The sequence below is a fragment of the Pongo abelii genome, chromosome 2 (genome assembly GCF_028885655.2).
Source record: "Pongo abelii isolate AG06213 chromosome 2, NHGRI_mPonAbe1-v2.0_pri, whole genome shotgun sequence".
In the NCBI taxonomy this organism is placed as follows: domain Eukaryota; kingdom Metazoa; phylum Chordata; class Mammalia; order Primates; family Hominidae; genus Pongo; species Pongo abelii.
In genome coordinates, this window is record NC_085928.1 from 191,662,988 (window position 1) to 191,688,014 (window position 25,027).

At 37.9% G+C, this 25,027-nt stretch overlaps 2 long non-coding RNA genes across 5 annotated transcripts in view; one reads left to right on the forward strand and one right to left on the reverse strand.

Annotated features, from left to right (window-relative positions):
• The window catches only part of LOC129058745 (uncharacterized), a 43,994-nt gene extending 24,259 nt beyond the window's left edge, over positions 1–19,735 (reverse strand). Inside the window, exons 1-2 of the long non-coding RNA XR_008524084.2 lie at positions 19,414–19,735; positions 16,836–16,979 (exon numbers count right to left, since the gene is read on the reverse strand). This is a non-coding gene — a long non-coding RNA (uncharacterized LOC129058745). The remainder of the gene's footprint in view (positions 1–16,835; positions 16,980–19,413) is intronic.
• The window catches only part of LOC129058743 (uncharacterized), a 686,790-nt gene that overhangs the window by 584,054 nt on the left and 77,709 nt on the right, over positions 1–25,027 (forward strand). The window lies entirely within an intron of this gene.

A 25,027-nucleotide genomic window follows, 5' to 3' on the forward strand; every position in this document is an offset into this window, starting at 1 on the left:
TCTTTCTGCGTTTACTTAAATAAAGGAAAGGGGCTTCCATCTTCCCATAGAACTAAAAAAGAAAATGAAACTAAATGGCTTTTTTCTTCTCAACACTTTGTAAACTTTGACTAGGAAATGAAGCACTACAGTGTGTCAATGAAGAATAATGATAATATTAATAATGATGGTGATGATGATGATAATGATGAATTAGACAGTATAATTCTCTTCTTATTCTAAGTCTGAAAACTGAAGCAAAATGATGAAGTGCCTTTCCCAAGATCAGCGGCTCCACAATGAGAACTTGGGCTTGTCCTCCCTCACACATCTTCTTCAGAGGAGAACAAATATCACTAATGTTCATCCGCACCAGGAGAAAACCATACTGGCCCATTCAATGGCCAATTAGAATAAATTGTATATTAAGAAAAATATGATAGGTAGTACAAAAATCAAAAGCTCTCCAAAGAAAAGGAACAAAAAACCTGAATACATAAGCTTAACAGTCCATTGTTTGTGGGGAAAATGATGAAATTATCATCAAAATATCCTATGAATTGAGAATGAAGATACATTTTTATGTAGAAAGATTTTTACAAAAAAATAAAAATAAAAAATTCTACCCAGAAAAGTAAGACTCTTCTAGGACAGGTATTAGTTTTCATTAAAGGGGTATCAGTCTCTTTCCGATAATAGAAACAAATATACTGTATACGAATCTTAGTAAACTAGTCAATTATGATTCTTCATCCTAACCCATATTTAAGAGAATGTTTGTGACTGTGCTAAAGATTTGTACATTAAAACTGTCTATACAGGAGAATGTTCTAATTATCACAGAATTGGCCCCACAGAATCTGAATCATTCAGGTGAAAACATTCTTTTTATTTAAGAGCAATTTAGAGACACAGGTTAACAATAAATACTATAACACAGCTTTTTGCCTGCAAAAAAAAAAAAACAAACTCGTCTAAATATCAATCTGCAGATGCCAAACCTGTGTTTAAACAATGTGTTAATCTGCTTCCCCTGACAAAACTCTGGGTGAGGTATTGTTTCCGCATTCAGGGATGTTAGCCCAGTAATGCAGAAAAAAAAAAATCTTCATTTGGACATTGCATCTTTCAGACATTCCCTTCTTTTATTGATTTGTTTTCTCCTGTCCCTTTTCTCCTTCTTTTGTTTCCTTATCATAGCTTCAGGTTATTACGTGCAAAGTATTGATGGGAATGGATGGTTTTGGTCGATGGAGAGCTAATGCATCCCTAATCCCACTATTGTTGTAGAGTTATGCTTTCCTCTGGTCTCTGATGGGGGAAAAGGTGCAAAGCTGTTGATCCTAGTTTTATTTGTCACAAACCCATCCATCAATCAAGCGCAAGCATGTCTGAATGCTGAATGGCATGGGGGTCTCAGCTGAAAAAATTCGATAACTGTATTGTCAGGTCTCTCACTCTTTTTTTGATAAGAAATACATTTGACTGAAATAGATAAGCATGCAACTACTAAAGACTTGAAGAGAGAGAATGACATATTGGCACCAAAGGTTATATATCTTTGGTATTAATGATACTTATGAGTAAATAAAACAGGAGGGGGCAGCTATAGCTAGAGACATACAACATCCCTAAGGCTTGGTGATGTTTAAGTATTGTCGCTCTACTATTATGTGGATTTTTGAATATTAATCTGACCATATTTCACAGTCGACAACTCTGGTTAAAATGCAAGTCAATCTGCAGTTGGCGAAGGTGGTGTGGTTCAGGGAATCGAATATCACTTGTTTACATGGATCTGGACATTACAGACAGATCCTTTGTTGTTATGTACAGTAGGTAATCCCATGGCATATTTTTGTGTATGTATGAACTCATACGTTCACAACTGTCTCATCTTGCAAGTGAAAGCATTTGGGGGGGGGGGAATAAGCTTTAATTATTTTAAACTGGGAATATATATGCATGTAATTTCAATAGTGAATTAACTTATAATTACAGTAACAAAAATGGTTTCTGGTGTCCCTTTTATTCTAGTTACTAAATTAGGTATTTTAATATAACATAACTAAAATTAATATTTTAATTATGAAAGCTTGTCTTTTCAATTAAATAAATTTTTCTACTCATAATTATTTCAAGATAATTTCATTTAGAAATAGCAAAAACATTAAAAACAACACCAGTATAATACAATTTTAGGGGCAAAATTAATCAACAAATCAGAACATTTTTAAAAACTAGTTTATTTTCTTGTCATAACATGTTAGAGAAGACAAGTATTTTTTAAATGACCTAAAAAAAGCCCATCAAGAAAAACAACAAAAAGACAGCCTTGAATTAGAGGGCGTGAAGATGAATGTTTTGTAGCCTTAAGTATCCCATGTTATGAAAGTAAGCTATTTTTCTCTCTGTTCAGTGACTGGGGGCTAGACAACTGCAAAAAAAAAAAAAAATCAATGTGGGAATGCTTTAGATTTGTTGGGTAAATTACATGTGCTTGGCTGCTCCATTGTATCTGCCCTATATTCTACACAAGATAACTGTAGATGGAACTGTCACATAATGCATATACTTCACATTGATTTTTATACTTTTAACAGAATTTCAATTGAACTCCATAGTAAAGCAAGAAGAGAAATGATATCTCCCTCACATTCCTAATACTTGAATTATTTTTGAAATTAATTAAGTAAAAGCTCCCAGTTTTGAAGTCATGGTGAGAGGCAAAAAATCAATCAATCAATCAATCAATCAATCAAATTTGGTTTCTAATTCTCCTCACCTTCTGTTTTTCTGTTTTTGTTTCAGTTATTTACATTTCATCTTAACTTCCCCACCTCTTTAAAAACATGTTAATTCTTAAAGACTTTCCAGGAGGGCCCATGAACCAGCAAATAAGAGACAGTTGAACCTTCGAGAATTGCAGGAGTAGCAAACATTGATCTTTCTGTTGACATCCTTTTGGGTTCCTAGCTTGCTCTAGTTTTGCCTCACTTTCCAGTGATTTTTAGCATTACTGTGAAGTCTGATCCTGTTTAAATAAAGTCTCTGATGCCACCATAAGGGTTTGAGCAAGAGTTCAAGGAGTCCTTGGTTATCCCAAGGACAACCTTTCTCACCCTGACCTTACCTGTAGAGACCCCAAACAATCCTAGTTGGGAAAGAAGCGAGTCAGCCCCTACTCGGAAAAATACTAGAAAATTGCTCCATCAACTCTGCATATCCAGGTGTTCGGCTCTAGACAGAAATGTAATGCAGCTTCTACGTACCCTGAGAACAAGGTTTTACTGAATTTGGGGTGGCAGCTCCAGATTGGGTGCCCAGGGGGAATGTGGACTTTGTGATTTCACCCAGAATGATGAGAAACTGCAGCAACATCAAGAATTCAAGAAACTTGAGATTTGGCAATGTTGGGACTCCTCTCATCCAGAAATGCCTTGGGAAGAAGGATAAAATGTGGGATGAAAGAGATTCATGTTCTTATGGCATTCTGAAACTATTATTGAAATATTTTAGAAAATGTAAAATATTATAAAGAAAATAAAATTGACTGGGCACGGTGACTCACACCTGTAATCTCAGCACTTTGGGAGGCCGAGGTGGGCGGATCACAAGGTCAGGAGTTCAAGACCAGCCTGGCCAATATGGTGAAACCCCGTCTCAACTAAAAATACAAAAAATTAGCCAGGCATGGTGGTGGGCACCTGTAGTCCCAGTTACTCAGGAGGCTAAGGCAGGAGAATCACTTGAACCTGGGAGGCAGAGGTTGCAGTGAGTTGAGATCGCACCACTGCACTCCAGCCTGGGTAACAGAGCGAGACTACATCTCAAAAAATAAAAAAAATAAAAAAGAAAAGAAAAAGAAAAGAAAATCAGGCCGGGCATGGTGGCTTATGCCCGTAATCCCAGCACTTTGGGAGGCCAAGGCGGGTGGATCACCTGAGGTCAAGAGTTCGAGACCAGCCTGGCCAACATGATAAAACCCTGTCTCTACTAAAAATACAAAATTAGCCAGGTATGGTGGTGCATGGCTGTAATCCCAGCTACTTGGGAGGCTGAGGCAAGAGACTCGCTTGAACCCAGGAGGTGGAGGTTGCAGTTAGCCGAGATCGCACCATTGCACTCTGGCCTGGGCAACAAGAGTGAAACTCCATCTCAAAAAAGAAAAGAAAATCATTCATAGTGCCATCACCCTCAAGTGGCATTTGTTGCTCTTTTATAATATATGATATGTGATACAGTGTAATATTGAGAGACAAATAATTGATTTCATGTTTCATAGGAATATTTTAATTATGGCCAATTCCACATTAATAATTCTATTCCAAACATTCTCTGATTAAAGAAAAATCATTTGATAAGACTCCATATGATAAACAGATTAATTTTTCCAAGTAAATGTATAGATGTAAAACAAAAACTCTAATCCCATATTTAAACTTTATAGACTAATTGTAATGTTTATTTGGAAGAATAAATGTGTGATCAAAGCCCAAAAAGTGTTTAAAAAGAAGAAAAATGGGAAAGGACTGGTACCAGGTGGCAAGTATATTGTAAAGCTTCAGTAATTAAACAGTTTGTGTTCTAGGAATTTGTGTCCCCAGTTCTGATAATGTTCACTCTCAAATTGTAATGTTCTATACCCTAAAGCACTCTCCAAACCTTAAGATGAAGAAAATAGGCAAAGCAATAGCAGCAATGAAAAGAGACCTTTTTTTTCTACTAGTATACCTCGGATATTCCCCCGGCAGAGAACCAAAGGGAAATGACAGCCTCCATAGGATCACATAAAGAACTGAGAAATTTTTTCTTTCTTTCTTTTTTTTTTTTTTTGACACAGGGTCTCACTCTGCCACCCAGGCTAAAGTGCAGTGGTACAATCACAGCTCACTATAGCCGCGACCTCCTGGGCTCAAGCAATCCTCCCACCTCAGCCTCCCAAGTAGCTGGGACTACAGGCATGTGCTACTACGCCTGTCTACTTTTTTAATTTTTGTAGAGACAGGGTCTTACTATGTTGCCCAAGCAGGTCTCAAACTCCTGGGCTCAAATGATCTTCCTGCCTCAACCTCCCGAAGTGCTGTGATTACAGGTATGAGTCACCGTGTCTGGCCAAGAAACCTTGATACCCATCTTTTGTCCCATCTTACAGAACTGATAGAATTCATTTCAAAAGGGCATATAGAGAAATTTTGTTATGTTTTCCCCAGTTTTTTTCTCTATTGTATTAGTCATAGTTCTGGTAGCTGTGCCTTAAAATAGTAAACAATGTTCCTCCAAAGAATTAAAACTCTAACACCTTTGTAATTCTTTTTTTTTTTTTTTTTTTTTTTTTGAGATGGAGTTTTGCTCTTGTTGCCCAGGCTGGAGTGTAATGGCGCAACCTCTGCTCACTGCAACCTCCGCCTCCTGGGTTCAAGCAGTTCTCCTGCCTCAGCCTCCTGAGTAGCTGGGATTACAGGCATGAGCCACTATGCCCGGCTAATTTTGTGTTTTTAGTAGAGATAGGGTTTCTCCATGTTGGTCAGGCTGGTCTCGAACTCCCGACCTCAGGTGATCCACCTGCCTTGGCCTCCCAAAGTTCTGGGACTACAGGCGTGAGCCACTGCACCTGGCTGTAGTTCTTTTAAAACTCAAACACCTTTGCAGAAAAGAGAGGAAGACAACTCTACACAAAAAGCTCACTCAAGCATTTTAGGAACTGATTATAGAAAAATAATCGCCTTATATGTTTATATATAAAGGAGTGGGAATTATTACATGGCTTTTAGGCCTGACCCTTGTTCATGAATTTTCCAAATTCTACCAAAACAGTGAAACAGACAAATCAGTAGAATAGAATAGAGTTTGGAAAAAGACTCTGGGAATTTGGTATTGGTAAAAGAGAGATCTTAAATAAGCAAGGTTGCTTTCATATACTACCAGTATGAATGTAAAATTGGTGAGCCAATTTAGAAGCCAATTTTGCAGTGCCTATTAAAAGACATGCATTGACCCAACAATGCATTGATCCAATAATTCCACTTCTCTATATCTCCCAGAGAAACACCGGCACATGTTCATAATAAGACAGTACAGTGATGTAGCAGTAGTTGAAATAGTAAAAAATTGGAAACTCCAAATGACTACCAACAGGGGACTGGCTTAATAAACTATGCCAGAACCATACTATGAATATGATGCATAAGTAGAAAAAGATAAGATAGGGCTGTCTGCACTGGCACAAAAAAACTTCCAAACCATACCAATGAGTGGGAAAAAAAAGCAAACTTCAGAATATTACTACACAAGGTATCATATGCTGAGGTAAATACACCTCATATGCACATGTATAACAACTACATCAAAACCATTAAAAAAAATCAACTCTCACTAATCTTTGTCTACCCCAAATCATACATGAAAATATATTTTTATGAATTAAGAATTTAATGACATTTTTAAAACTATAAAAATTACTAAAAATAAATATACAAAAATATGTATTTAACCTTAGCATGACACCAAGGCCAGAAACAATAAAGAAAATTTCTGGCAGCATTAACTTTATGACAAAATAACAACAATAACAAACTTCTGTATATCAAATAATGCCACAGCAAAAATTAAAAAAAATTGTTGGAGGGAGTTTAAGTGGCTACAGTATCTCTTCAAAAAAAATTTATCAGTATGTATATTTAAAATGCACATACCTTGTACCCTAGCAATTTGACTTACAGGGGTTTATGCCAAAAAAAATTGTACACGTTGCCAATTGTGCGTGTAAAAGGATGGTTAGCACAGTATTTTGTGTTTATAGTTGCATATAAAAGGGGGAGGATTAAATGCCCACCAAGAAGAAAATGGCTAAATAGATTATGGTACTTCCATATGCTAGAATACAATACAGCCATTAAGATAGATAATAGTATAGTCAACCCTTTGCATCCAGTTCCACATCTGTGAGTTCATCCAACTGCAGATCAAAAATATTAAGGAAACACACTGAAAATAACAATACTGCAATTAAAAATATAAATCTTGGCTGGACGCGGTGGTTTATGCCTATAATCCCAGCACTTTGGGAGGCTGAGGCGGATGGATCACTTGAAGTCAGGAGTTTGAGACCAGCCTGGCCAACATGGTGAAACCCTGTCTCTACTAAAAATATAAAAACTAGCCAGGCATGGTGGTGGACGCCTGTAATCCCAGCTACTCGGGAGGCTGAGGCAGGAGAATCACTTGAACCTGGGAGGCAGAGGCTGCAGTGAGCTGAGATTATGCCACTGCACTCCAATGCATTGATCCAATAATTCCACTTCTCTATATCTCACAGCGAGATATAGAGAATTACAAAGGTGTTAGAGTTTTAATTCTTTGGAGGAACATTGTTAACTATTTTAAGGCACAGCTACCAGAACCATGACTAATGCAATAAAGACAAAAACTGGGGAGAACACAGCGAGACTCCATCTCAAAAAAACAAAAACAAACAAACAAACAAAATATATACCTATATCTCTTAAAATATAGTATAACAATGATATTGTGTTAGGTAGTATAAGTAATCTAAAGATGATTTAATATATATGGGAGGATGTGCATAAGTTATATGCAAATACTTCCCCATTTTATAGAACTGCTTAACATCCTGAAGAATGGAGGCTTTCCTGGACCCAATCTCCAGCAGATTCCAAGAGACAACTGTATTAACTTTTACTAAGTTCCATAAGCAAAGGTCCATTTCTGAGTTAAATACATTATCTCATTCAATCCTTTCAATAATGCTTTGAGGTAGGTATCATCAGAATTTTCATTTTAAAGATGATAGGGCTGAGACTCAGAGAGGTTAAGTGCCCCCAAAACATACAACTGTCTCAATCCAAAACAGAAATTCTTGGAAGATTTGTATGTACTAACATAGAAAGATGTTAGTGAAACACTGATATGAAGAAAAAGAAATTATAAAAGAAGAAAAAGGAAGTTATAGTATGTATACTGTAATGACATTTATGTAAGACAAGGTAAAAGTGCAATGGGAAGGAATAAACATGTTAGTGTGGTTGTCTGTAGATGGATGAGGGAGTGATGGGGATTCCCTATCTTCTTTTTACTCAACTATATTTTCTAAATTTTTTTTCAGCAAGGTACACATGTTGCACTTTTAAAAATAATTAAAGTAGATAATTCTCGGATAAAACCAGTAATGTTGAAATGTAGAGCAATGAATATTATTATTATTGTAGCAAAGATAGGTATTTAAAATCCAGTGTTTTGAGACTTCTAATGATTTTGCCTGGAGAACACATTCCTATCTGTAGAGGTTAGAATATGAAAAGGCAGCTGGCCTTTTTTAATGATAAAAAAATTAGTATATCAATTAAGATACAAAAATTATTTCTTCCTATGTTCTAATTACCTAGAAGTTCAGGTACTATTTTAAGTACTTTGGTGTTTCTGTTTATTTATTTGGAGATAGGGTCTCACTCCGTCACCCAGGCTGGATTGCAGTAGCACTAATACAGCAGCCTCAACCTCCCTGGCTCAGGTGAACCTCCTACCTCCACCTCCCGAATAGCTGGGACTACAGGCATGCACCACCATGCCCAGGTACTTTTTTACCTGGAGTTTCACCATGTTGCCCAGGCTGGTCTCAAACTCCTGGACTCCAGTGATCTGCCCACCTTGGCCTCACAAAGTGCTGGGATTACAGGTCTGAGCCACCACACCCAGCCTGTTTTTAAGTACTGTAAAATAACAGTTTATGAGCAGACTAACATGAATTGTGTGTTTCTTAACAAAAAGGATGAACGAAGCAAGTTACCCTAAACCTGTTGTCTCTATTTTTCAAAAGCCATCCTTTGAGATCAGACACATTTTGTTTCCAGGCAATATGCTAAGTGGGAAATGCCTAGTCCAGTGGGCTGAGCCTGTCAGATCAATACAATGGAATTTGAACTTGTCACTTGCAGGGGTGTGCTACCTGAGGCAAAATAACTGTCAAGCACCAACCTCTAACTCAACTATAATCATATCAAACACTCTTGCTTTTTCTTTGCTCTTTCTTATTTTTTTCTTTCTTTCCTTTTTTTTTAATCTTAGTGAAGTCAGGTTAAAATGGGTATCAAGAAAACTTGAAGGCTGTAGCAAGAAAATGTAATCCTATACTTTCTATGGCAGAAATATTAAATGGGACCCAAAGTACTGAATACCTTTTTTCGCTCTTGTTGCCCAGGCTGGAGTACAATGGCGCGATCTCTCCTCACCGCAACTTCCGCCTCCCGCGTTCAAGCGATTCTCCTGCCTCAGCCTCAGTAGCTGAAATTACAGGCATGCGCCACCATGCCAGGCTAATTTTGAATTTGTAGTAGAGATGGGGTTTCTGCATGTTGGTCAGGCTGGTCTCAAACTCCCGACCTCAGGTGATCCGCCCACCTCAGCTCCCAAAGTGCTGGGATTACAGGCGTGAGCCATGGCGCCCGGCTGAATACCTTCTTATTCCTATAGTTAGATTCTTATTCCTATAGTTAGAATAAAAGCTAGCACTGCAACCTGGGTTGCCTGATTCCTGCTGGCACAGAGTTATTTGACGGGACAAAACTTAACATTCAGTCTGAGGGGGCTTGTGTCGGTAATAACACAGATGTTTTGCTTTTGTGGATAATGGCAGTGGAAGTGAGGGTGGGGTGAAGAGACGGGGATAAGGACTAACTACAGACATGTAAGCTTTAACGACAGCAATCGGAGTCACTTTCTTTTCCCTTAACCGCATTTTCCTGAGAATGACAAGCCAATGGTTCCAGTGTTATAGACTCTGAAATGCCACACCCTAAGGAAAGTTTCTATTCATGGAAAGCCAAGGGCTGGGAAAGAAAGAGTGCTTGATTTTTTTTTATTTTCATTTGCACTTTGACTAAAAAGATAGTGAATTGAGGATAAACAGGCACCTACACATGTGATTTGAGGAAAACAGTCCTCTTGCCTCAGAAATACGTCCTCTAGTGACTTTCTGGCATACTTGATATGCCCATAGTGAAGAATCATTTGTTGGAGGTGAAGAATTATCTACGTATTCAACATTGAAAAAATATTAAGAATGCATTTACCAAACCTGTTCTTCATGCCCCCCCGCAAAAAAAAAGTGATGACTGAATAGTAGAGTCTCTATCCCAAAGAAACTTAAAATCTAGATAGGAGTCAGACAAGAAATAAGACAATTTAAATAAAGAGTGATGTGGGCCAGATGCAGTGGCTCATATCTATAATCCCAGCATTTTGAGAGGCCAAGGCAGGAGGATTGCTTGAGCCCAGGAGTTCGAGACCACCCTGGGCAACATAGTAAGACCCTCAACTCTACGAAAAATTTTTAAAATGAGCTAGGCATGGTGGCATACACCTGTAGTCCCAGATACTCAGGAGGCTGAGGCAGGAGGATTGCTCAATCCCAAGAGGTCGAGGCTGCAGTGAGCTGTGATCACATCACTCCAGCCTCGGTGACAGAGTAGGACCTCGTCTCAAAAGCGAAAGAAAGAAAGGAAAGGAAGAGGGGGAGGGGAATAAAGGGAAAAAGAAGAAAGAGAGAGAGAAGAAGGGAGGGAAGGATAGAGGGAGGAAAGGAGGAAGGAAGGGAGAAGGGGAGGGAGGGAGGGAGGGAGGGAGGGAGGTGTTAGCACAAGGTGAGGATATTTATCACTCAGGAGAAAGGAAGATAAGACATACCAATCGATGAGCATAGATATGGTGGAACCCAGAACTGGAAGAAGTGGCAAGAGGCTAGAAAGTAAATAGCAGAGAGTAAGGGCTAACACAAAGCGCCCTTTTTATCCTGAGGAGAAGGAGGAGAGCCTTTGAAGGGTTTAAGCTGGTGAGGAAGGGTGGAGTGAGTAGGGATGAGAAGAAATGTGATATATGAATATATTATATTTATGCTTATATAATAATGGAGAGAAAAATGCATCAAGCCATTAACAGTCATAAACATACTTGAAGAATTTGTTTTAAAAAAACAATTGGCAGAGGGAAGCATTCAGAAATTCATCTCAAAATTACATTCTTGCTCCAAAACTGTGGAAAACCCAGAGATACAAACTCTTGACAGAATATGTATCTATTTGAGAAGTCAAAACTCCTGTACACACAAAAAAATAAAGTGCACCTATTAACCTATGGGGTGGGGATTTCTATGTAGCAGCGGCTTAGGAAAGGGCACGTTCCAGAAAAAATTAAAGCAGCCTCCAAAGGCCTCATGGAGGAGAGGAAAGAAGACTTTCTGAGGAGAGATAGTGAGGACCCTCTTGGGAGGGTGGGGCGGGGTAGATGGAATTTGTGTTCAAAACCAAAGGCTTGTGACATTTGTTTGTTTGTTTGTTTGTTTTTGTTTGTTTGAGACAGGGTCTCACGTGTTGCCCAGGCTGGAGTACAGTGGTGCAATCACAGCTCATTGCAGCCTTAACCTCCCAGGCTCAAATGATCCTCCCACCTCAGCCTCCAGAGTAGCTGGGACTATAGATACATACGCCACCACACCTGGCTTTTTTTTTTTGGAGAGACAGGGTCTCACTATGTTGCCCAGGCTGGTCTCAAACTCCTGGGCTCAAGCAATCCTCCTGTCTCAGCCTTCCAAAGTGCTGGAATTTCAGGCATAAGCCACCACACCCAGCCTTGACATTCATTCTTGAAACCTTAACTAAGCCCTGGACCAGATGGTTTTGATGTATACAGTAAAAATAGGTGGAAATGACTTGTCTCCAAAGACCTTCAGTTTAGTTATCTGGTAGGAAAAGAGAAGATACTGTTTTGAATGGAATAGAAGCTTTGTTGAAGGGTGGTTCAGAGTAAGGGAATCTCCTCAGGGTAGGGGGTGGGGGCTGGGACTGGGAGGAAAGGGACCCGCATGACCAGGGTGCAACTTGAGGATTCTGAGAGAGTAGAGACCAATCAGAACTCTGAAGCAAACTTGATCACTTCACAGTATTTGTCCTACTGACAAAGATACACACACACGTGCATACACACGTACACACACACACACACTTAATGCTTACTGGCTGCAGTGTACCCTAGAAGTATACATAGATTGTCCTTAGATGGAAAAACAGCCTATAGAATGCTTCGTTACAATGTGTTTGTATTTTAGCTAGAGTTGCCTTCCAAAGACCTTATTGCTAAGAAATAATCAAAATGAGAGCCCTCCTTTGTTACGAACAAAGAAGTTTGAAAAAAGATTCCTTTGGTTCGTGTGTCATTTAGTTGAAGGATGTTTGTTATGGCAAATGTAGTTGTGAAAGTCATAACAGGCATCCTAAACCTTGACTTAAAGGGTTTGCTTTCTACATAAGAAATCGTTATCTATTTGTTATATTACATTTATTTAAATCATTATCTATTTATTATATTGAATTTGTAATGTATAGAAAAATATAAACGAAAAATTATTCATAGTTGACCACAGCTAACATTTAAATGTAATTTCTTTCAATTCTATATATTTTAGCCAGTTATCTCATTGAAGCTGAGCTTTTTATTTATTGATAGATACGTTCAGGTTTCCCCTCTGATCACAAAGGCCAGAGGACTCTGTTCACTGACCCAGGTTTCTGGCCTGCTAACCTAAAGTCCTGTGTTAACGTTCTGGGTAACACAGATTTTAGGTTTTGAGCTGAAAGGAACCTAAGGGATTAAGGTAATTGCCCTAGAACAGTGGCTCTCAAAGTGTAGGCCTCAGACATGCAGCTGTGACTTTACCTGTGAGGTGGTTGGAAATGCAAAACCAAGGGTTCCTCCCAACTTGCTGCATATGAAGCTCTGGGGATAGTGCCCAGAAAAGACTGGGGTCTTGGGTAGGGGTGGGGTGTTTTGTTTTGTTTTGGTTTTTGAGACAGAGTTTCCCTCTTGTTGCCCAGGCTGGAGTGCAATGGCGTGATCTTGGCTCACTGCAACCTCCGCCTTCCAGGTTCAAGCAATTCTCATGCCTCAGCCTCCCGAGTAGCTGAGATTATAGGCACCTGCCACCACGCCCAGCTAATTTTTGTATTTTTAGTAGAGATGGGGTTTCACCATGTTGCCCAGGCTGGTTTCGAACTCCTGACCTCAGGTAATCCACCCACCTCAACCTCCCAAAGTGCTGGGATTACAGGCATGAGCCACCTGACCTGACCAGAAAAGAGTGTTTTAACAAGCTCTCCAGGTAATTCTTGTGCATGTTCAAGTTTGAGGACAAATCCCAGAGAACACACAACAAGCTAGTAATCATCACAAATCCACAGCAAGCCCTAGGAATAACGTGTTCCATGGTGCCTCCTCTCACTCACACAGTGACTTGCAAAGAGTAAGTACTTAAAGCTTGTTGGCCGGGTGTGGTGGCTCACACCTGTAATCCCAGCACTTTGGGAGGCTGAGGAGAGCAAATCCCTTGAGTCCAGGAGGTCGAGACCAGCCTGGGCAACACGGTGAAACCTCTCTCTACAAAAATACAAAAAGTTAGCAGGGCATGGTGGCCCATACCTGTAGTTCCAGCTACTCCGGAGAATGAGATGGAGGATCGCTTGAGCTCTGGAGCTCCGGAGGGTTCAGTGAGCCATGATCATGCCATTGCACTCCAGCCTGGGCAACAGAGACTCTGTCTCAAAAAAATAAAATAAAATAAAATCATAAAATAAAATAAAATAAAGCATGTTGACTAAAAGAACGCTCTCCTAAATTTCCCCAAATCTGTAAACCATTTCCCATGCCCTTCTGAACAGATGCCACCTAAATTTGCCCTTGAAGAAAACCTTTTATTTTTCCCAGACTTTCCTTTGACCTCCTCTAAAGAAAAAACTAAATACCACAGAAGTTTCTTCTTATCTTTCCTGGTTGCAGGCCCTTGCTACTCAAAGTGTAGGCAGCAGACCAGCAGCAGGGCATCACCTGGCAGCTTGTTAGAAATGTAGAATCTCAGACTTACTGAATCAGAGCCTGAATTTTAGCAAGACCCCTAGGTGATGCATTCACACAGCAACATTTGAGAAGCAAAGTTCTAGAAAGCCAGTTGCTGCTCATGTTCCTGCTCAAGTGAGTTTCATAATAAGTAAATTTCATTTTTTTTTTTTTTGACGGAGTTTTGCTCTTGTTGCCCAGGCTGGAGTGCAATGACACGATCTTGGCTCACCACAACTTGAACCTCCCGGGTTCAAGTGAGTCTCCTGTCTCAGCCTCCTGAGTAGCTGGAATTACAGGCATGCCCTACCATGCCTGGCTAATTTTGTATTTTTAGTAGAGACAGGGTTTCTCCATGTTGGTCAGGCTGATCTCAAACTCCCGACCTCAGGTGATACGCCTGCCTTGGCCTCCCAAAGTGCTGGGATTACAAGCATGAGCCACCGCGTCTGGCCTCATAATAAGTAAATTTTAATAATTACACTATGTGGCACTAACTTATTCAACAAGTATTTCCCGAGTACCTACTATGTGCAAAGATTGGTGATATGGAAACAACATTGAACAAGACATGGTCTCAGACTCCTTGAGGAATGTATAGTTTACAGAAGAGATAGACTGTGGCCACCAATAGCTGGGATACCAAGCAGGGCGTGGTAAGGGCTTCTGAGTGGCCTAAGGCATTGCTATTCAGAGAGGACAGAGAATACTTCCTACTGGAGTGATGACAATGATTGCTTTTACATGTAGAAGAGGATTTTAAAAGTCATAAAATTAGCAAATTCCATTATAGTATAAACATAAGAAGTTCAGAGTATCAGAAATGACTTTAGAAGGTCCCTCATCTAAAGACATAGCAGAATATAGTGAAAAGAGCTTCCGCTTTGAAAACAGAAAGACCTGAGTTCAAGTCCAACTGGTTAATCTTGGGAATGTTACTTAGACTCTCTGAAACTAACTTCCTCATCTATAAAAACATAATACCAAAGTTTCAGAGTTGTTCATAGGATTAGTGAGAGTGTGTGTATAGTGTCTGGCATACAGTAGGCACTCAACAAGTGGTATGACTGTTCTGTTCTTGTTCCTGAGGTTCTGTGTGACCTATACCCTGTCTCCCTTTATCTCAGGCACGTGGCAGGAGCTGCTTGAAAGTGTCCACACTTGGGAGTGGTTGGATCTGGCCTAGAAAGGTTCTAGCCACTAGTTCCTAGTCATTGCTCTGAATTGTAGCACTTTCTTCATACTTCAGTCTTGAGTGGTACATGAAACCTGAAAATTATGTGTGTTTCTATGAAAATCACTTATTGATCTGCCCAAGACCGAGAGGATATTATTAAGTTGATTTATGTTTATGCAATAATGTAGATCAAATTATTTTGAAATATTTTGAGTCTAGACTGAATAAGTGAGTTTTCCTTTGAATAATTGGTATTGTGTAGATAAGGCCTTTATTCCTCTCATTCAATCTAGACCAATTTGAACCTGAGTTTATCTTGTGTCTGGTAATGTCAGGAGCCATCAGGATCCAGAATAAAGAATGAATCTTAACTCTCCTCTCCTCTCCTCTCCTCTGCCCTTCTTCCTCCTTCAACTCCTTTTTTTCCTTCTCCTTTTTCTATCCCTCCCTCTCAAGGCTATTAAATTTTTTATTTGCTTCTCTTAGGAACTGAGCCTTGATACAGCTCTGTACTGCCGAGTAAATGACTAGATCAGCTTGAATCTTACGTAAATGATAAGATGTCAAAATAGTAGTCCAAAATAGTAGTTGTCTAATGCCTCTCATAGTCTTTAAGAGGTCATTATAATCTGTAAGAGAAACCTGAAAATATTTTTTCAATGTTAATGACTCAGAAAACAGTAGATATTGTACCCTCCTATTTCTCTGAAGGAAAAAAGAAAGTGTCTCATAGCCCAATAGATTCTATAAAACAGAAGGCAAGAAAAAAAATCTTAGAAATTACTCTTGACTACTAAGGGCTTAAAGCTCAAAGTGCCTGATTATCCAATGGACAGATCCATACAAGAAGGAGCTCCACAAAATCAGTATTGCCATAAAGCTAGAGTGATCATATACTTTATCACTTCTAACTCATTTAACAATTAAAGGGTGCTATTAATAACTATTAATTATAATCATACATACTTATAATAATTATTAATGTAAAATAGTCCTGGGAAACAGGGATGTATAGCTATCCTTCCTAAAGGCATGCAAGAATAGGAATATGATTTGGAGCAGAGGTAATGGTAAAGAGATAAGAAAAATATTATTTTTCTTCATTTAAAAGACAATGTTTGATGTGATAAGTGTATTTGTAAAATCTGTCCACTAGGCTATATAGCTTGATAGCTATGAATGCTTAAAAACATACCTCACCTTATTTATTAAGCAAGTTCAGCTCTATGAAACATAACGTAGAATTAAATCTCTGAGTGGCAAAGCACACCCATTAACATTTACGTGCCTCAAAGAACACGAAAAGAAGCCCCTTAGCCCTTCCCTCAAAGCTTATTGAATCCTCCTTGAAACACAGCTTGTTAACACATTTGGTTAACGAATTCCAACCCATAGTCCTAGAAATAAGAAGTCATATATAAGAAAATATAATGAGCCTGGCACACGCAAAAGCAGCAGAGGAACACTTGATAGCCTCATTACGAAAAGCCAGACAGAAGAGCTCCAAAGCACATTCTCTGTGGCCTATAAACCTATAGCCCCTGAAAATCCCACTGTTCTACAACACAGCACACTAACTGATGTTCATCATTACAATCTTGAGTCATCAATAAGAAAGTTATAATTTAAATGAGAAGTCATGGAGTTAGAAAGACTGGATTGTAGTTCTAACACTGCCATTCACTAGGTTTGACCTTGAGTAAATTATTTAACCCCTCAGTTTGAGGGATTTAACCCTTATTAGCATTAGCATCATCTGCAAAATGGGAAGAATACTTACCTGAGGATGATGATAATGATGAAATGTGATCATGCTTCTAAAGGCCTAGCACTGTGTTCGGTGTATGGGAGCTGCTCAATCAATGGCAGTTGTCATTCATCATAATAGGAAGTCCTGTGTGTTCTACATAACAAGAATGTTACCCTGCATGGCAAGAAACATTACAAGATTATCACTATTAGGGTTTTTACCAATGAGGTGCTAACTGGGTCAGTTTATGACAGCAGATGTTATGGCTTGTTTGGAATGGTAGGCATGAAAATCAAATAGCCATGCATGATTACATAAGCAAGAAGAAGAATTTGAGAAGTAGATTATCACAGACTAGCAGAACAGAAAGTGTCATGTTCTTTTGGGGTCAGGATAGAAAGTGATATCTCAGGGGCTCAATTTAGGGAGGAGTACAGTACTCCCAGATACCCAGGTCCTCTTCCAAAGTTGGGGCCTAGGATCCTGTGGCAGACCATTTGACCAACATGAATAAAATTTGGAAAAAAATTAAAAGGTTTTCTTTTTTTTCCCATAAAAGATTAGCCTTCAGAAGTTCCCAAAGTAAAAATTGTTTATAAGTGGATTGCACTGCCTTGAGAAATTAGTGAGTTTTTCATCAACAGAAAAGTGTGTTCAAACATAACTTTAAAATCTCTTGAAATGACCGTTATTAAAGGATTTAAGCATTGTTTGGAAAGCTAAATTAAATTACTTTATCATGGTCCTTTCCAAAACTAAAACAATATTTCACTTATGTGGAATAATTTATAGATTCATTAAAAATGCTAAGTAAATGAAGTGCTATTGTAAATCATTTATTGTTCTGAATATAAATGAATATGTTAATTGAAGAAATTCATAAGGTATCAAATACATATATAAGAGAAAATAAACAATCATGATCCTGCTCATCTGTCATAAACATTTTCTTTCCATCATTTTTCCACAAGTTTTTCCAAAGTTGAGACTGTATTATACAGGCAATTTTTATCTTACAGTTTTTTGCTTTGTTATAATCATTTTTGTGTCATCAAAAAATGTTTTGGGGGGGCCAGCCACAGTGACTCACACATATATTCCCAGCACTTTCGGAGGCCAACATGGGAGGACTGTTTGAGCCCAGGTGTTCAAGATGAGCCTGGGCAACATAGGGAGACCCTGTCTCTACAAAATTTTTTTTTAATTATCCAGGTCTCCGTGATGTGATTATTATGCATTGCATGCCTGTATCAAAAGTCTCATCTACCCCATAAATATATACACCTACTATGTACCCACAAAAATTAAAAATTAAAATTAAATAAACATTTTTAAAAAGGAAGAAAATTAGCCAGGCATGGTGGCGTGTGCCTCTAGTCTTAGCTACCTGGGAGGCTGAGATAGGAAGACTGCTTGAGCCCAGGAGGTCAAGGTTACAGTGAGCTGTGTTCCAGCCACAGTACTCTAGCATGGGTGACAAAGCGAGACCTTGTCTCAAAAAAAAAAAAGTTTTGGGCATTATTTTAAGGTTTACAAATATTATGTTATCTCAACACATCAAATTTGGGCTCCAAATCTACATGCCTCAGTGGAAATCCTGCTCTGCACTTACCAGCTATGTCATTTGCGCAATTTACTAACACCTCTGTGCCTATTTCATCATCTCTACAATGTGAATAATAGCACTACCTATCTCATAGCTTTATTATGGAGATGTAATGAGTTAATACATGTAAAATACTTAGTATCTGACACGTAGCAAATATTCAATAAATCTTAATTATTTTTGTTCTATTCATTTCCCTAACATGAGGCACTTAGATTACTTTTCATTTTTAACCATTACAAATAATTCTGATAAACATCTTTGTAGTAAATGGGTTTTGAAAGATATTCTTCACAATCCAAACTCTTCAGCCATTTTTTTTTTTGTTTCAGCTGTTTGTTTTTAAGCATGAAACAATGGATGAACAGATACTATTTATTTGAAACCAGTAGCTTTGTCAATATGTTTTTAAAGAAAGAATAATAATGTATTTGTATTGTTTTCTGTCTTCCTTTTTTACAAAATTATGGTATAATACACACGAATTTTACCATAAGTGACATTTAGTGTGTTCCCAATGTTGTACAATTTGCCAATATGTTTTCAGGCCACTGATCTCAAAGATGGTCAAATAAAATGCATGGTAAGGAAGCAAGAAGAAGCAAACCTTATTAGCCTCAAAATGTCTTTTATGAACAAGGAAACAATATTTCCTTGTTTTCAGATTTCATTAAGAAACCATTAGGTCCAAGCACCAAGTTATAGCCACTTTAAATATTTTCTGGAAGATACATGCATCCTTAAAACTTTACTTCCATAATCTGTTCGGTCAGAAAGATGACAGAAGAAAAAGAATTAACATTTAAGGAGTCTTTAAGGAGTTTGGATATTGTGGAAGGTGGTTAACATAAATGACCCTATTTAGTCCTTATAAAGATGATGAGTTATAGCAATTGTCCTTCAGATTACAGATGAAGAAACTGAAGTTTGGAGAATGTGACATAATTTGTCTAAATGCACACAGCTAAGAAGTAACAGAGACAGGACTCAACTCAGACCTACCTGATTCCTCAGGTCCATGCTCTTTCCATATACCACTGCCTTGTTGAAACAAGAATGTACAGCCCAGAGTGGTGACTCATGCTTGTAATTCCAGCACTTTGGTAGGCTGGGACAGGAGGATCACTTGAGCCCAGGAGTTTGAGACTAGCCTAGGCAACAAATGAGACCCCATCTCTACAAAAAATCAAAAAATTAGCCAGGTGTGGTGGCATGTGCCTGTAGTCGCAGCTACTTGGGAAACTGAGGTGGGAGGATCACCTGAGCCTGGGAGATCGAGTCTGCAGTGAGCTGTGATCATGCCAGTGCACTCCAGCCTGGGTGACCCTGTCAAAGAAAAGAAAAGACAAAGACAAGACAAGATGAGACGAGACGGGACGGGAGACGGGATGGGACGGGACAGGACGAAGGGAGGAAGGGAGGAAGGGAGGAAAGTAGGGAGATGAAATAAGCATGTAATATTATCCTAAAAGAAAGAGATTCTCTGAAAGTTACAACAGAAACTTCAATAACCATCTAGATAGAAAATCTCAAGTCCGCTAACTAGGGAATCCAGTTTTTGCAGCTTTCCTTAGTAGTTGAGATAGTCCTTCTAATATTGCATCCTCTATTTCTGTCCATTTATCGCCCAGATGTGTCAACATCCCTGAAGGGGTTATCCTGAATGTGTTAGGCACTAGCGCTCAGTTCCATGTCAAAACACACAAAGGCTTGTTGACCCAACAAGAAATTGGTTGTAGAGCTGCTTTACATAAACCAAAATCACAGATCTCAAAAAGCTTTCACTCTTCTTCTATCAGTTATTTTTTTTTTCATATTTGACAACAAACACACAGATAATCAAGAAGAGAGGGAAAAAATGTTTTTCACTGGAAGAATCACCAGAATTTACTGATAGAAATTAGCAGTGGGAAATGGAGTCTTGTGTTCATAATCTCATCTTGTCCAAAGCCTTGTTTTTTATTTGCTCATGTCCTTGAGTTTTCTGTAAGGCTCAATTTTTCATTTGCAACACAGGAATAATTAAAACTTGTAGCTTTGGGACATGTAAAATTATATTCATCAAATGCTTTCATATAAAAAGTGTTTTTAGAAAGACATGCACACATATATGGAACACCTAGTACTGCACTGAGCATAATAAAAACAAAATGCTAATACTAAGTAGAAACCAGTATGAACGTGGCTCCCTCATCCAACCAGCCCTGAATGGATTAGTCTGTTGTGGTTGCTGAATTCAACTTCTCTGACACTAATACAGCTGGATTGCAGGAATGTCCTGTAATTCACTTGTATTAGAAGCCATTAAAATTTTGAATATGTTGCCTATTAAGTAGGTTGTATATTCCTACCACTCTACTTCTCTGTTACTTTTTTATGAAGAGGCCCATTTCTGCTTCACTTGTTCTTGCTTTACTTTCTTTGCACCTCTCCCTCCCATTTCACCCATACCACTACCATCTGAGGCAGTGTGTGGTATTCCTGAAACATTACTGACCTTCTTCAAAGTAAAAGAAAAAGAGCTAGCAAATACTGTAAACCTTAGAAGAGGGGGAAAAAAACTTCCTTCCTAAATGGCCACAATTGACAACCCTGCCATTTAGTCTAAAGAGCAGTGACCAATTTTAAGTCAATCTTCAACTTTTAAGTGGGGCCAGAATTCCCCAGTCCTGTATCTAGCTCAGTGCTTTGGTGGGATAGGAGCATGTGCCCGTAGAGCACAATACTCTTTTTTCAGAGTGACATTCATCTACTCAGACAAATTTAACTCCATCAGCAGAATCAAGTTCACAAAAGTGGCTGTGCAAATTCACAATGAAATCTTTATTAAACTCTAGAATCTTCCAGAGCATTTTACAGGAAAACTGTAAAAAGTTAACTTGCTTTTTTCCTTTCTCTCTCTTTCCCCCAGCCCCCACAATGATATCAGTACCTTATGTAACTTGGATGTTCCACAGCTTATAACAGTAAAGATATGTCAGTTTAGTCTTTAAACAGATAAGGAGGAAGTGTACACAAGAAAAAAGAAAGTGTTGGAGTGGCATTTTATAATTTCTCAAGTAATAAATACTAATAAATACTAGTAACTATTGTAACCAAAAAACAATGCATTGGGTATGGTTATCATATAAAAATCCTCTAAGGATTGCTTTTAAGGACATTATGACAAGCTGGTGATTTCCAGATATTTGTGCTAGTAGAACACTCAATACTCCATAAATCATTCCACCAAGATGATTGCTTATTATGGTCTGTAAGATTGCATTTTCCAGGGCATGACTATAGAATATCTAAAAATCAGCTTATAGAATACTTTGAGTCAAACAAATTGCTCAGAAAAAAAGTAATTAAATCTATCGGAGGGTATTTATCAAAATTATAAATGCATATACCTTTATTACAGCAATTCTACATCTAGGAATTTATTCTAATGAAGTACACATGTACAGAATGACATATACAAAATTACTCATACATACAAAATATGACATTATTGCTTGTAATAGTAACTATTGAAAATGATTTTAATTTCCATTATTAAGAAATAGTTTAAGTACATTATGATAGAACCATGCAATTGAATCTGAAGCAATAAAAAAGAATGAAGATGTTCTATATGTATTAATTCATTTAGAAAGCTGTGTAAGATACAGTGTTAAATTTAAAAAACACAAATTATCTCTGGAAAACTACACAAGAAGTTACTAACATAGTCTGTAAGTAGGGAAACTAGGTGTCTAGGGGTGGAGTCAAAAATGAGAGAGAAAACTTTTTATATGTTTTGAATTTTGAGTGATAGGGAAGAGTCTGGTCAGCTAGATCAAAAAAATGATGTAGAAAATGCCTTAAAAAGTAAAACATGGCTGGGCACGGTGGCTCATGCCTGTAATCCCAGCACTTTGGAAGGCTGAGGTGGGTGGATCACGAGGTCAGGAGATCGAGACCATCCTGGTCAACATGGCAAAACCCTGTCTCTACTAAAAATACAAAAATTAGCTGGGTGTGGTGGCACGTGCCTGTAATCCCAGCTACTCGGGAGGCTGAGGCAGGAGAATCACTTGAATCCAGGAGGCGGAGGTTGCAGTGAGCCGAGATAGTGCCACTACACTCCAGCCTGGCGACAGAACGAGACTCCATCTCAAAAAAAAAAGTAAAACATTACAATCCATGTATCCTTCAAACTGGCTTGTAACAGAAAAACTGCTATAAATAGTTGTCTTGTAAATGCTTTCAGACACCAAGATAACCAATTTAGCAAAAAGGAAAAAAATCAAATCAACAATAAAAAAGGCTTTAATTATATAATATACAATATACATATATACACACAGTGAATGGCAATTTAATTTTTTGGTTTTCACATGTTACAATCATATCATGTAGGCACCATTATTTATCTGATCAATTAAGAGATCAATGGTTATTCTTTATTATCTTAAATATTTTTTGCGCACCTATGATATGTAAGTACCAGGTTGATTCTGGAAATTCCTGTGTCGAATAAGACAGACATGGTCTCTGATCTCCTGGACAGTTCTGGTACTTCAGCTACTAAAGACAGAAAAATTTCCTTTTTTAGAATGATACATGCAACCCTCAATAGCTGCTTTCCCAGCTAAGTAAAATAGTAAACATTCAAATGTGAAATGAAAACAGCTGGAGCAGCTGGGTACAATTTAACTTTATATGAAAAAGTCCTCAGACATAGATTACTTATTCTCTCCATACACTTGAGTAACTTCTGTTCTGGGTCAGGAGGCTCAATGTGTAAGGATAGAGTCAGGAAAAGCTCTCCTCTTTCCTCACATCTCCATCTTCCTCTATATGAACACCTTCCTCAGCCCAGAAAGAAGGAAACACAGGAGGAGTGATTTTAACAAGATTCCATAATTTGCAGTTGATATAAGCTGTTTGCATGATGTGTGCTCTATTTTTAGGGAGTTTAGAAACATGTTGCTTAACACTTGTGAGAAAATGATTGCACAGTCTCTATTAGAATCTCATTAGCATACTTGCTCCATTTATTTGAGTGTAGACTTACAATTGTAAATCTCCCAAACTAGCAAAGCATACTTTAGTGAAAGGTGGGACAGGGGATGGTGTTTTCAAAAAGCAGGGGAAGTGAAGACAGAACAGGGAGAATGTAGTAAGAGTAACTCCATCCTCGAGTGCCTCCTTCACACATGAGACATTATACTTCAGAAATAAGATGCTTTCCCACATGAGACAACCAGAGTCAAGGGTAGAGAATAGTCTGCAAATGAGTGAATGAACAGGAGAAATCAATTATTAACTGATGTATATTCCATGCAAGTCTGGGTAAGTCACAGGAAGGAAACAGAGAGGCCCACCACCTGAGGAATACCTGGACTGCAAAACTGGAAGAACAGCATAATCACAAATAGAATATCAGAAAGATTTGGAATAGCTAGATTGGTCTCATCACTGACAATCTGATAAAGTGAACTCCTGTCTTTGCTTCCTTGCTCTTTTTTTTTTAACAACTATTGGACATACAGGTATGCACAAGTTTCAGGAAGCAATATGCCTTCAGAAGAACAAGATATACTTTGCAAACCTGAGTTCATCACTGAATCAAATAGATCATTTTTATATGTTTTTCAGGGAACTTTAATTATACATAGAAAAGGAAACAGCCTTGATTTCTATTGCATTTCTTTTGGCTACCAGAGTAGTAGATATAATTTTGAAGTAACCATATGTCACTAACTTTACATACAAAGAATTCCAATTTGCCTCATAGTTTGCAAGACCACACACTTTCAAATGTCTACCATACACAATAGAAAAAATTGGTGAGTGCTTTACCTCATACATTGAGACTAGGGTGGTGGGAGGAACTTAAATATGTTAACATAAAATGAACTAGTGAGAGCAAATTTACTGTTGAAAATTATAAAATCCTACAGAAATAGTCCTGTGTTGTCTGCTTATCACATATAAATTGTACACCAAAAATTTTTATTTATTAGAAACATATAAGCTTTTGTACACTTAAGGATTAAATCACCAAGATGCCAATGTATTTATCTTATGGCAATTGCTCATGAAATGACATCTCTTTTAGTAGATGAGGTAGTTAAATTCTTTGAAGACAAATGAAACCTAGATCTTGTTTTAGTCATACTTCAAAAGGCTAATCTTACAAAATGGCTAATCTTAGGAATCTCATTCACACTTATTCATTACCAAATTTTTACAGTCTGGCCAAAGAACTGCTAAGAAATAATAACAAGCAGTTTAGTTTTGATATTTATGAACAATCTAAAAATAGGCCAGATGCAATATAGCCTAGTGTGTCAATAAGATCTTTGAAATTTATTCTTTGTAGATAGAAAAAAGGATATAGATTATCTTTTGAATATTTGCTAATATTAAAGAGTTGACAGTCATTTTAGGTATAAATATGTAACTATAAGTGCAATTGTTTGCGTGAAGAATTCACTAAAGTTTTAGAATTTCTAAGGGATTGAGTACTATCTTAAATCTCAAATTCTATAGTCTTCTAGTTATGATGAAAATTATAGTGGTAGCAGCTAAGGACAAATACAAAATATTTTCAAATGAATAATTTTGAGTGTCATCATCTATATTA